Below are 10,606 nucleotides of genomic sequence, written 5' to 3' on the forward strand. Positions count from 1 at the left end.
ATTGTTATTTCCTATATTGTTTTTGCTCTAACTGTGTCTGATGCAGTCTGCCCTTGGGTTTTTCTTTTGTTTTGTCTTTTGTCTTTTTTCTATCTATCCTTTTTGCTCTTTAGCATCATGGTTAGGAAGACTAAAGCCCATTGGACCTTCACTTATTCTTCTACTCCTTCTTTTGATAGTAAGAGGTTTCTGAGTGAGAAAAACCAAGAAATTTATGAGAAGCTGAACATTCTTAGGAATGTGTGGGCTAAACGTAAGGTAGTTTTAGATGAGCTTGATCCGGAGATTAGGAGAAACTTTGAGCATAGGGGCTGGTAGCCTTTGTTGGATGTTGACCATCCTCCTCCGGCTACCTTGATTAGAGGGTTCTACTCGAACCTCTCTATTTACTCCAATGATTCCAACACTCAATTTGTGAAAAGTTGGATAAGGAGTGGAGAGTACACCATTGCTCCTACAATAGTGGCATCTGCTCTTGGGGTGCCTAAGGTCCAGCATCCCGTTTATCCTTATGATGAGTCTCATTCCATAGATGACATTATATCATATCTTACTGGATCTTCTATCCAGTGGGGTTCTGATCCTTGGATCACCTTTCACGAGTTGACCGAGATTTATTATCTCTTTTCCGGATTTTTTGCCATTCTATCTGGCTCATTTCTCATTTGGATACTATTCCTATCGAGAGATGTGCATTTTTGTATGCTCTTGTCACTAACGCTCCTATGAGTTTTCCTCATCTTTTCATTCATTCCTTGGTTAAGGTTCATAGGAGTAGTTCTACTGCACATGGTCTCTTCTTTCCTGTTTTTATTCGTTGTATTTTGTTGCATTTAGGATTAGAGGATTTTCCTACTTCTGAGCCTGTACATATCATATCTCCCATAGGTGCCACCTTCCTTAGGCAGAGGGCTGCTCAGATGCGAGCTAGCTCTAAACACCCTAAAGTAGAGTCTTCCTCTGGTGCACCTCCTCCTCCTCCTCCTCCTTCTTCAAGTGATCTGACTGCAAATGCATATGTTGATCCGACTACTGTTGCTCCTCCACCTTCTGCTTCGGATGTTTTTAGCATTCGTCATTCTTTGGACACTGTCATAATCGTTCAGGCAGCTCATGGTTAGCTTTTGGTGGACGTGCTTACCGAGCTTCAGGCCTTAAGAGCAGATTTGGCGAGCATAAGACGGTCACCTCCACCACCTCCTTTTGATGATGAGTGATTGTCCTTTGGTAGTTCGTCACAAAAAGGGGGAGTACATATGGATGGAGATAGGGGAAGATTATTATTAATTTTTTTTTTTTTTTTGGAGTTTTGGAGCTGTAGATTGTATCTAGGTGCTTCACTTAGTACTTATTTTGGCTCATTATGTATCTATTTTTGATGTCTTTATTTTTATGAGTTGTATATGATATGGGGAGACATTGTTTCTTGTTTGCTACATTGTTTATTGATTTATATTTATGAGGTTATTCATGATATATGTCTTGTAGTTTATGTTATATGAAATCAAGAATTTATTCTGTTTTACTTGTACTTTCCACACATGCGTTTATGTGTTTGTTAAGTGTTACAGGAATATACAGGTTGATTTAGTCGTGCTGTTGTCTACACTTGCAACTGATAGATAGTAGTTAGATTGAATTTGTTTTTGTTGGGCAATGTTATTATAATGAGCTGTTTTTTTGTAAACTTTGAGCATTTTGTTTATTTTGTGTTTTGTCACGAATTGCCAAAGGGAGAGTTTGTTAGGTTCTAAGACTCTAGGAACTAATATATTAGAACTTTAATTTGTATTATGTTGGCAAACCATGATCAAAACTTAGAGTCTAGAATTAGGCTGCTCAAAGTGTATTTATTTGTAAAGTTGGAATCAAGTGTACTGCAGGATTTACTATGTAAATCTGTAAGGCTCGATCGATCGAAAATTAGACTCGATCGATCGAAGCTCGTGTAGATTGTTTTTCTGCAGAATTTTCCAACTCAGCCCAAGCCCGTATGACGTGTAGGGTTTTATGTTTTGTCTTAAGTATAAAAGGAAAAACCCTAACCATGTTTTGTAGTAGTTGTTTATGCTATGTATGTGAATCTCTTGTGAAATCTCGAGGTGTTTGATTTCACATATACTTAGGGTTATCAAGAATCAAGATTATGTCAAGAGCATGATGATCGTTTCAATTGCTGCATAAAGAGCTTAAAGAAAAACACAAGTGGGAGTACTTGTGGTTGCTGTGAATCCAAGAAAGAAGTACTCCGTGGACTCGTAGCTGTCACGTGGTCGTGATAATAAGTTTCCTACTCGAGGTAGTAATAGGATGTTAGTGGTCTAAGTCGCTATTGTGTAAACTTCAATTCTTTCATAGTGGACCTGTTTTACCTTGAGGATAGTTAGGTTAAATCCTCCCTAGGTTTTTTACCGGTTTGGTTTTCCTGAGTTATCATATCGTTGTGTTATTTATTTTTTGCACTGTTCAATGATATGATTTATATGTGTTAACCTAGATTTGCATAATTTACCTAAGTTAATCACTAGGTTAATCTAGTTGTGTTTAAAGGGTTTAAAAACGCATATATATAGATTAGGTTTTATATTTTTTGCGATATAAAAATGTATTATTGATTAATTTTTTATTGAGTTATTGCATAATTTATTGATTGAATAGTAAAACACATTTGATTGATATAAATTTTCATGTGTATAATAAATATTGAAAGACTATTTGATTTAAAATTTTAATATAAAGATACTAAGAGATTTAATTTTAACAAAATTAATAACGGGTATAACTTAGGGCTGTCCAGATTCATCCGAGTACCCGACCCACCCGAAGAACCAACTTAATCCGACCCAAAACCGGCCGATCCGACTACTCCGGCATGTCGACGGCGGGTCTTCATCACCAGAAACCGATTCCTTCAGGTCCGGTTTCTGTTTTCCTCCCTTAAAACCCAAAAAACCCGAATTGACCGAAAGATTTCCAGATTCCGGCCAAAATTTCCAAAATCTGGCGAAAAAACCCAGATTTCGGTAAAAAATTTCCAAAATCTGGCTAAAAGAACCTAGATTCCAGTGATATTTTTCTAGATTCCAACGCTATTTCCCTTAGATCCGGTGAGATTTTGACCGAATCTGGCAAAATCTCATCGAATTCGATGAGATTTTCGCCGTATCTGGCAAAATCTCATCGAATCCGATGAGATTTTTGCTGGATCTGTGTTTTTTCCACCATTTTCTCACCGTCCTGAATCCGACTGACTTGCCCGCCACCCGTAAATGTTCTGAACCACCCAACCCGATTACTCCGGCGAGTCGGCGACACGTGCCTTTTTTCTCCACCCGATTCCGGCGGGTCGATTCCAGGTTGGGCACAAACTAGACCCGGACCGATCCATGGACAGCCCTAGTATAACTTGAGTCAAAGTGTATACCAATTATGATAATGATAAAATATTAAATCTATAATAACTTAGGAAATAGTATTACATTGAAATAAAGTTATATCATATAAAAGATGAACTTAACTTTTGTGAATAGACACTTATTAGTTATTACGTACTACTAAGATGATTTAGAGCATACATACATACATGTATGCATACATACATAATTACATAATATATATATATATGCACGCGCGCACACACACACACATATATATATACATACCTATGTGTATTTATGTATATAAAGCGCATGCGCGCATGTGAGCGCACACACAAGCTTCAAAATAAAGAAGACAAATTTAAACTTTTTTAATATTGACATCTTTGCAATTACAATAATAATAATAATCCCATAACCTCCCCAGAAGCAATTCCGGGATAAAGAAGTATTTTTACAATATTTAAAGTATAGTTTTTGCTATATTTTCTTAGACAACCATTTTAGGGAATCACTTAACATTAGACATAACTTTTATTTCTCCTTCTACAATTAAAGCATCATTCATGAGAAGTCCCTTGGATGCATCTAGGAGATCCTTAAGAGGCATAAAGTGTGAGAAACCCCATTCATTCGAAGAGGTAGTGAACCAATGTTTTCCTGTAAGAAACAAAACAAAACAAAAAAATTGAGACAAAACTTACACAGGAACAAAACAAGGTGAAAGAGAATGGGAGGCACGTGTGTGCGCACACACACATATAAGCATACATACCTGTTTTTTCCACGTGATTTTCATTGTTAATTTGGTCCTTTATACGTATCTTGAATTCTGCAAAAAATTTGTGCTCAGGTAGAGCACAATCAACACAATCACAACATAAGAGGAAGAGAGATATCACTTTCATTTCTCCATTATAAATTCCTTTCACTACAAAAAAAATGCCTATTAGCGACCAAGAATTTATGACGGACCCAAAAAGCCCTCTCAAAAAATCTTGTTTGCGATGGCAAAATAAAGCCCTCGCAAATACTTGATAAAATGTGAAATATTTGTGACCAACAAAAAAAGCTGTCGCAATTATGTGTTATAGCCGTCACAAATGCTAATATTNGCTGAAACTTGTGTCGAAACAACAAAGAGCTATAGTTGAGATATCATTCCTCTTTTTTTTTTTTTCTCAAGAGCAAGATTTGAAATAATATCCATTTGTTTGATGTGTTTGCAGGGTTTAGGGAGTATGAAAACTTGATATTCTTTTATTATGAATATTAAATTAAATAAATAAATAAGAAACAAAAATAAAGAGTAAACTAATAATCTTGGAAAGGGAAAGAGAACATATAAGGATCGTGAGCTTGGTTCTTCCATGACTTTAATTTTGTTTACTTCTAGAAATCACTTTCTTGAAAACTACAACCTAATTTGCATTATTTATAGGGTAATCAATAGGAAAGTCCTCCACAACAATGCCTGGCACTTTACACACGAACCGTACATGTGAATGTGATTGGTTCGAAGGAAAGAATAGACAAGGAATCAAGATGCAAGAAAGAAAGAAGGATTGATGCCTATTTGATTGGGTAGAAGAGGAGAATTGCAGAACTAGGTTTCCTTTTGAGATTAAAGTACAAAGGAACCATGATAAAGACTTTAGTAAAAAGTAAACAACAACAAGAAAAAGTAAAGGAAAAAAAAAAAAAAAAAACAACAAACAAATGAATGAAGCCTTATTAAAGCTAAGGCAACCACACCCATGACGTTTTTATGTAAAATGACAAATTTAATTTCATTTATACCATATGAGTGGATCACAATATGAAAATTGCATATTGAATTATTATTTTTATAAAATAAGTAAATAAATTTTTTAAGCATATATTATTATAAGAGCATTCTTATTGGGTTATGCAAAATAAATATAAATTCATTTTAGATGATGAATAATCATTCATTATGCACTGCTCTTCAAATTTTACATATTGCTACAATATAGATGATAATCATGATATTATACAACAACATATATATGATTTCTTCTATGTTTTTCACTCTCTCTCTCTCTCTCTCTCTCTCTCTCTCTGCCGTTAAATTACAACCATCACTGTTGTAGGATCATTGTTGTCATCGATCCTAGTGTTGGTGGGGTCAGTCATCAATCATCCATTCTCGCACTCTCTCTCCTCCTTCCTCTTCCTTATTTCATAGGCTCTACCTCTTAGATTTGGATTGTTGTGATAGTTGTCATGGCTGGGGTGGGTCATTGATGCTAATGTTATTGGGTTTTGTTTTAGGTTTTGGTTCCAACAATTTTGGTATTTGTCGTGGCTAGAGAGGATAGTTAGTGTCAGTGTGGGTTTTTGCTAGGTCAAAGGTGGATTTGTTTTTGGATTTTGGGGCAATGGTGGGTTTGGCCGTGAGATGATGATGTTTTTTGGGTACAATTATTATTTTTTTGTGTGAGTATAAAATATATTATTTTAATTGGATGAACTATAAAATAAAGAATAAAATGTATGATGTTTTGTTATAGCAGCTATATAAAATAGATAAAATGATTTTTTTTTTTTTTTTTTTTTGAGAATCAACGTAGTACCTTTTATTTAATGAATACCATCAAAGTTTGCAAAAACACAAGAATGAAACTGTGGTGGAACATCCTCCAACCACGCACTATAATCTGAAACATTTAAAGCAAAATGAGCTAAAACATGAGCAACCATATTACCATCTCTCTTAATATGAGAATAGTGTAATTTACTAAAACATCTAGCCATAACAACACCAAACTATACCCTTTTTTTACATTTATCATCTTGAACTTTCATAATCCACGATTACTATCTTAAACTATAATTTGTATTTCACTCTGCACCCTACCATCAATTGGGTTGTTAACTTGGATGGAAAAAGTATGTCACATGCAACACACATGACCTTTGCATTGACACCACATAAAAGGACCGAATTAGCCCACTTCAATCTTTTAAATTGTATGAACCCAATGTAGTCTTATTCAGTTAAATTACTTATAGAGAAAAGTTAACGGATGCTGTAAGAGAATTTATTTATAAAATATTTTTAGAAACTTTTGGAATATAAAAGAGAAAAAGTAACTTATTTTTAACAACTTTTAATATTTTCCATAAAAACTATATCAAAACTTTCATAAAATAGTGCATTAACAAATGTACTAAATGCATCCATTAATAAAACCCTTACATAGATCTTGAACATATCTTAATAGATTAGTTGCTAACAACCACACCAATCTATGCAATGTACACTCGGTTTCCCAAAAAAGCATAAGAAAAAAAATGTGCTTTGCTCAAAAGTTGGTGGCTACTTCTCTACTTTTTTCCTTGTTCCTAGTTCCTACCTTGTACTTCTTCCTTCTTTTTCGTGCTTATTTATTCAGATGGGAAAAAAAATTAAAATAATAAATTGTATACAAAATGGCCCAATGGGCCTAAACTGTGTAAGTTGTTTTTTTTTTCCACGAAACCTCACAAAGTAAAAGCATGGACAGCGGATCCAAGATATTAGCCGCGTTAAAACATGGACAGCAGAACGACGTCGTCGTCAGCTGATTTGATAAGCCGGCATGAACGACCCACACATCACCAGACGCGTTGGTTGACCGACGTGTTCCTTTTTGACACAAACATCAGCCGTCAGATCATCAAAAACGGACGTATTAGATCAGGCAGTAACCTTGAAGGAGACCCTACAAATTACAGTAAACTTCTCATTAGCCAATTGCTTTCACTTTATCTTGCAGATAAATTTACCGTCTATTTTAGTATAGAGAATAAATGACAGGTTGTTATTGACGCGGTTACTAATACATAAAAGAATAATTTTACTTATCAAAAAAAAAAAAAATTTTAGATATAGGTTAAAATTAAAACTGGTAATAAGTTATCACCAAAAATTTGTTAGGAATGTATTATAAAAATACCATGGATATATAATTTCTTTTTAGTATAAGAATTCACATATATTTTAGGATAAAGAATATGTAGCAATTTGTTACTAATGATTATTAGTGGGTAAAAATATCATTTTAGTGGTATGTTAAAATCAAAATTAGTAACTAATTATAACTTATAATTTGTTAAAAAAGTGTTGTAAAAATGTTTTTTTTTTTTTTTCTCTTTTAACCTGCCATAACTACCAGTATTTGCACAACACACGGTAACAACATTTTGCACAATAAATCCTTAAGCTAAAGACTGTTATTTTTGGGTTTATTAGACAGCTATTTTTTGGTAAAAAAAATAAATAGATAAAATGGTAACTAGTATAACTTTCCTATCTAGGCATGATTATAGTAACACCATAATCGTTAGCTTATACCGCACACTACAGTGAAAACTCAAACCCCATACTATGAGTCATATTGACCTAAGTCCTTACCATGAGGGGAACCAAATGTTGGACAAAATTTGGCCCTTATGCTCTTTAGGGGGTGTTTGGTTTGTGTTTTCAAACAACCATTTTTAGTTTTCAAATAACATTTCACGCATTTTTACACATTTTTTCATCTCCACATAATTTCACAAATGATAATTTTCAGTTTTTAAACTCATCTACCAAACGGCCTTTAGCCTCTCAGATGCTCACACACGTGTGGCCCCCACTCAAACACACCACCACAATTCCACACCAATCACAGCACAGTAACACAAGACCAATCTCCCTACCGTCCTAAATTTCCCTTCCCAAGCGGAAAAGCTATTTCCACACCAATAAAAAAGCGCTTTTGGCAGTGAGGGGAGTGACCAATCAAAAAGAGGCAGGGAAGAGCCTCACATCTAGGGATGGCAATTTTTGCCCGACCCGCGGGTACCCGGCCCGGTCCGACCCTAATGGGCCGGGTTTTACCCGGTCCGATTAGGAATAGGGTCGGGTATGGGTTTTTAAAAAAAAACCCGAACCGGGTCCGGGTCGGGTCCGGGTTTTATTAAAAAAATCCGAAACCCGACCCGAGACCCGGCCCGAAACCCGACCCGTTAAAAAACCCGGAACCCTAAATTACGAAAATACCCTCCATATATATATAAACCTAATCTAACCCTAATCCCTAATCCAGTTATCCCTCTCCCTCATATCTTTTCTTCAGCCTCCCTCGCCTCCCTCCCTCATTTCAGCCTCCCTCCGTCCCTCGCCTCCCTCGCCTCCCTCCCTCCCTCAGCTCAGTCAGTCCCTCACTTCGACGTTTCAACGCTTCGACGCTCCCTCAGTCCCTCGCCTCAGCTCAGTCACGCCTCCGGCCTCATTTCGCCTCACTCCCTCACTCCGATCCGACGCTCCGACGCTCAGTCCCATCCCTATTTCAGCTCTGTCAAAGCTCAGTCCCATCCCTATTTCCGATCAGGTGCTTCTCACGCTGCTGCTGCTGCTACTTCCTCCATAAACTTGCTGGTACCCTCTTAATCTATTTCCCCAACACCCCTCTGCCTGTGCCTTGTTTCTCATTTCATATTTAACGGGAATCCAATTATGGGTTTCATTTTCATGCCTTTCTTTTAATTGTTTTCGTCATTTTTTTTTTTTTTTAAGGAATTGATTTGTCCAAGAACTAGGCTAGTAGTATAACTCCAATCATATTGACTTGGAATTTCTTTGTGAAAGAGTAAGAGATTTCTTTGGAAATGAGCAATTTCATTTCAAAAGAACGGTTATACAGTCAGTTCAAAAACTCAAACCAAATAGGATTGAATTCTATTAAGATAAGCAATTTCGTATCTTATTGAACAAGAACTCCTTAGGTACCTTTTTTATTTTTTTAAATCAACTCTTTAGGTACTTTTTTTTTTTTTTGGGGCGAAAACTCTAAAGGTACTGTGGTCTCCTAATCCCCTGTTGTCCTTAGGCTGTATCTACTATGGGACCTTAGCTTAGCTTAGTTTACTGTCAACTTTAGCGTTGCTGCAGTGCTGATACTAGTGTACTCTGTTGCTTGCTGCTATACTAATGCTGATGTGCCTGGAATTGAGCTTAGCCTAGTTGAGCTTAGATTTCTATAGTCTGCCTCAATTTCAATTTTTAAAATAATAATAATTACATGTACTTTCTTTTTTGTATCACTCTAATCAGATTGAATGATTTGGTAGTCAAATTTGCTTACTATGTTAGTCCTAGCCTAGGAATCTAGGGAGACCCTTTTCACATCAAGCTTAGAAGTTTTAAATACATGCTTGAAATAAGTAATATAAGAAGACATGGATGCTTTTTTTTTATCAATTTTTTCATCTATATTATTCAATAACACCTGTGCATACATTAACTGATTTATCTTATTAAAAATCCAAGTGAAATTGCACAGAGTCTTGACCACTTCATGCAAAAACATGTTGAAGGTAAGACATAATCCAGGTCCTCCCTGTTTAAACCCCATATAAGCATTGAGTTATTCTTGATCTCATCTATGAATTTGAAAGGGGATTTGATTGGAAGCGGATGAGAGGACTGCAATGAAAAAAATTAAAAGTTAAAGGATTGAATTGAGAGTTTGATGCAAAGATAGAGAGTGCAATTTGTAATTTAGCCAAAAATTTAAAACAATAACAAATTCCTGTACTTGATCTTATGCTCTCTTACTATATGTGGTTTGACAATCTATGTCTTTCTTTCATAAAAATGTTTCACAATCTGTAAAAATGTGTTTGTTGGATATTTATAAAAATGTTTCATAAAAATTATATGTTGGATATTTATATATTTATATATATATATATAAATATATATAAATTGTGGATCTGCAATACACTGTTGTTGTAGGTTCTTCAACTATATCTGGAGATAGTACATTTCAATCAATTCTTGATGATGGGGAGCCAAATGAAGATGATGGGAGTTGTGCCACAATTGATGGGAGTTGTATCACAATTGATGAAGATTAAACATTTTGTAATAATTTAGTAGTTTTTTTTAATTTCTTAGACTTGTTGGATTAATTTGTTGGTTTGTAATTATTCTAAACTTGTGGGATATATTTTGTAGCTTTTTAATTTCTTGGACTCGTTGGACTTTTGATACTTATTTCTTGGATTTGTAGGATTTATTTTATTTTTATGTTTAGACGGTGATTTTAGTTATGATTTTGTTGATTAATAATTAAATGGTTATCTTAGCTTGGTAATTTATTGATTTAAAATCTTAGTTATAATTTATTGAATTATGATTATGATATTAGTTATAATTTATTGATTTATAGATTTGT

The 10,606-nt window shown here is 34.9% G+C and overlaps 1 protein-coding gene and 1 long non-coding RNA gene across 2 annotated transcripts in view; one reads left to right on the plus strand and one right to left on the minus strand.

The window, feature by feature from the left end:
- LOC112017315 (MATH domain and coiled-coil domain-containing protein At2g05420) overlaps positions 1-10,606 on the minus strand; it is a gene marked incomplete at its 3' end in the record, with an annotated part of 91,069 nt that overhangs the window by 66,290 nt on the left and 14,173 nt on the right.
- Positions 8,485-10,525, plus strand: LOC136065292 (uncharacterized). Its single transcript, XR_010626913.1, has 2 exons — positions 8,485-8,805; positions 10,165-10,525. It is a non-coding gene; the product is annotated as an uncharacterized LOC136065292 (long non-coding RNA).

Source organism: Quercus suber, unplaced genomic scaffold, assembly GCF_002906115.3.
Source record: "Quercus suber isolate HL8 unplaced genomic scaffold, Cork oak 2.0 scaffold_917, whole genome shotgun sequence".
NCBI lineage: Eukaryota > Viridiplantae > Streptophyta > Magnoliopsida > Fagales > Fagaceae > Quercus > Quercus suber.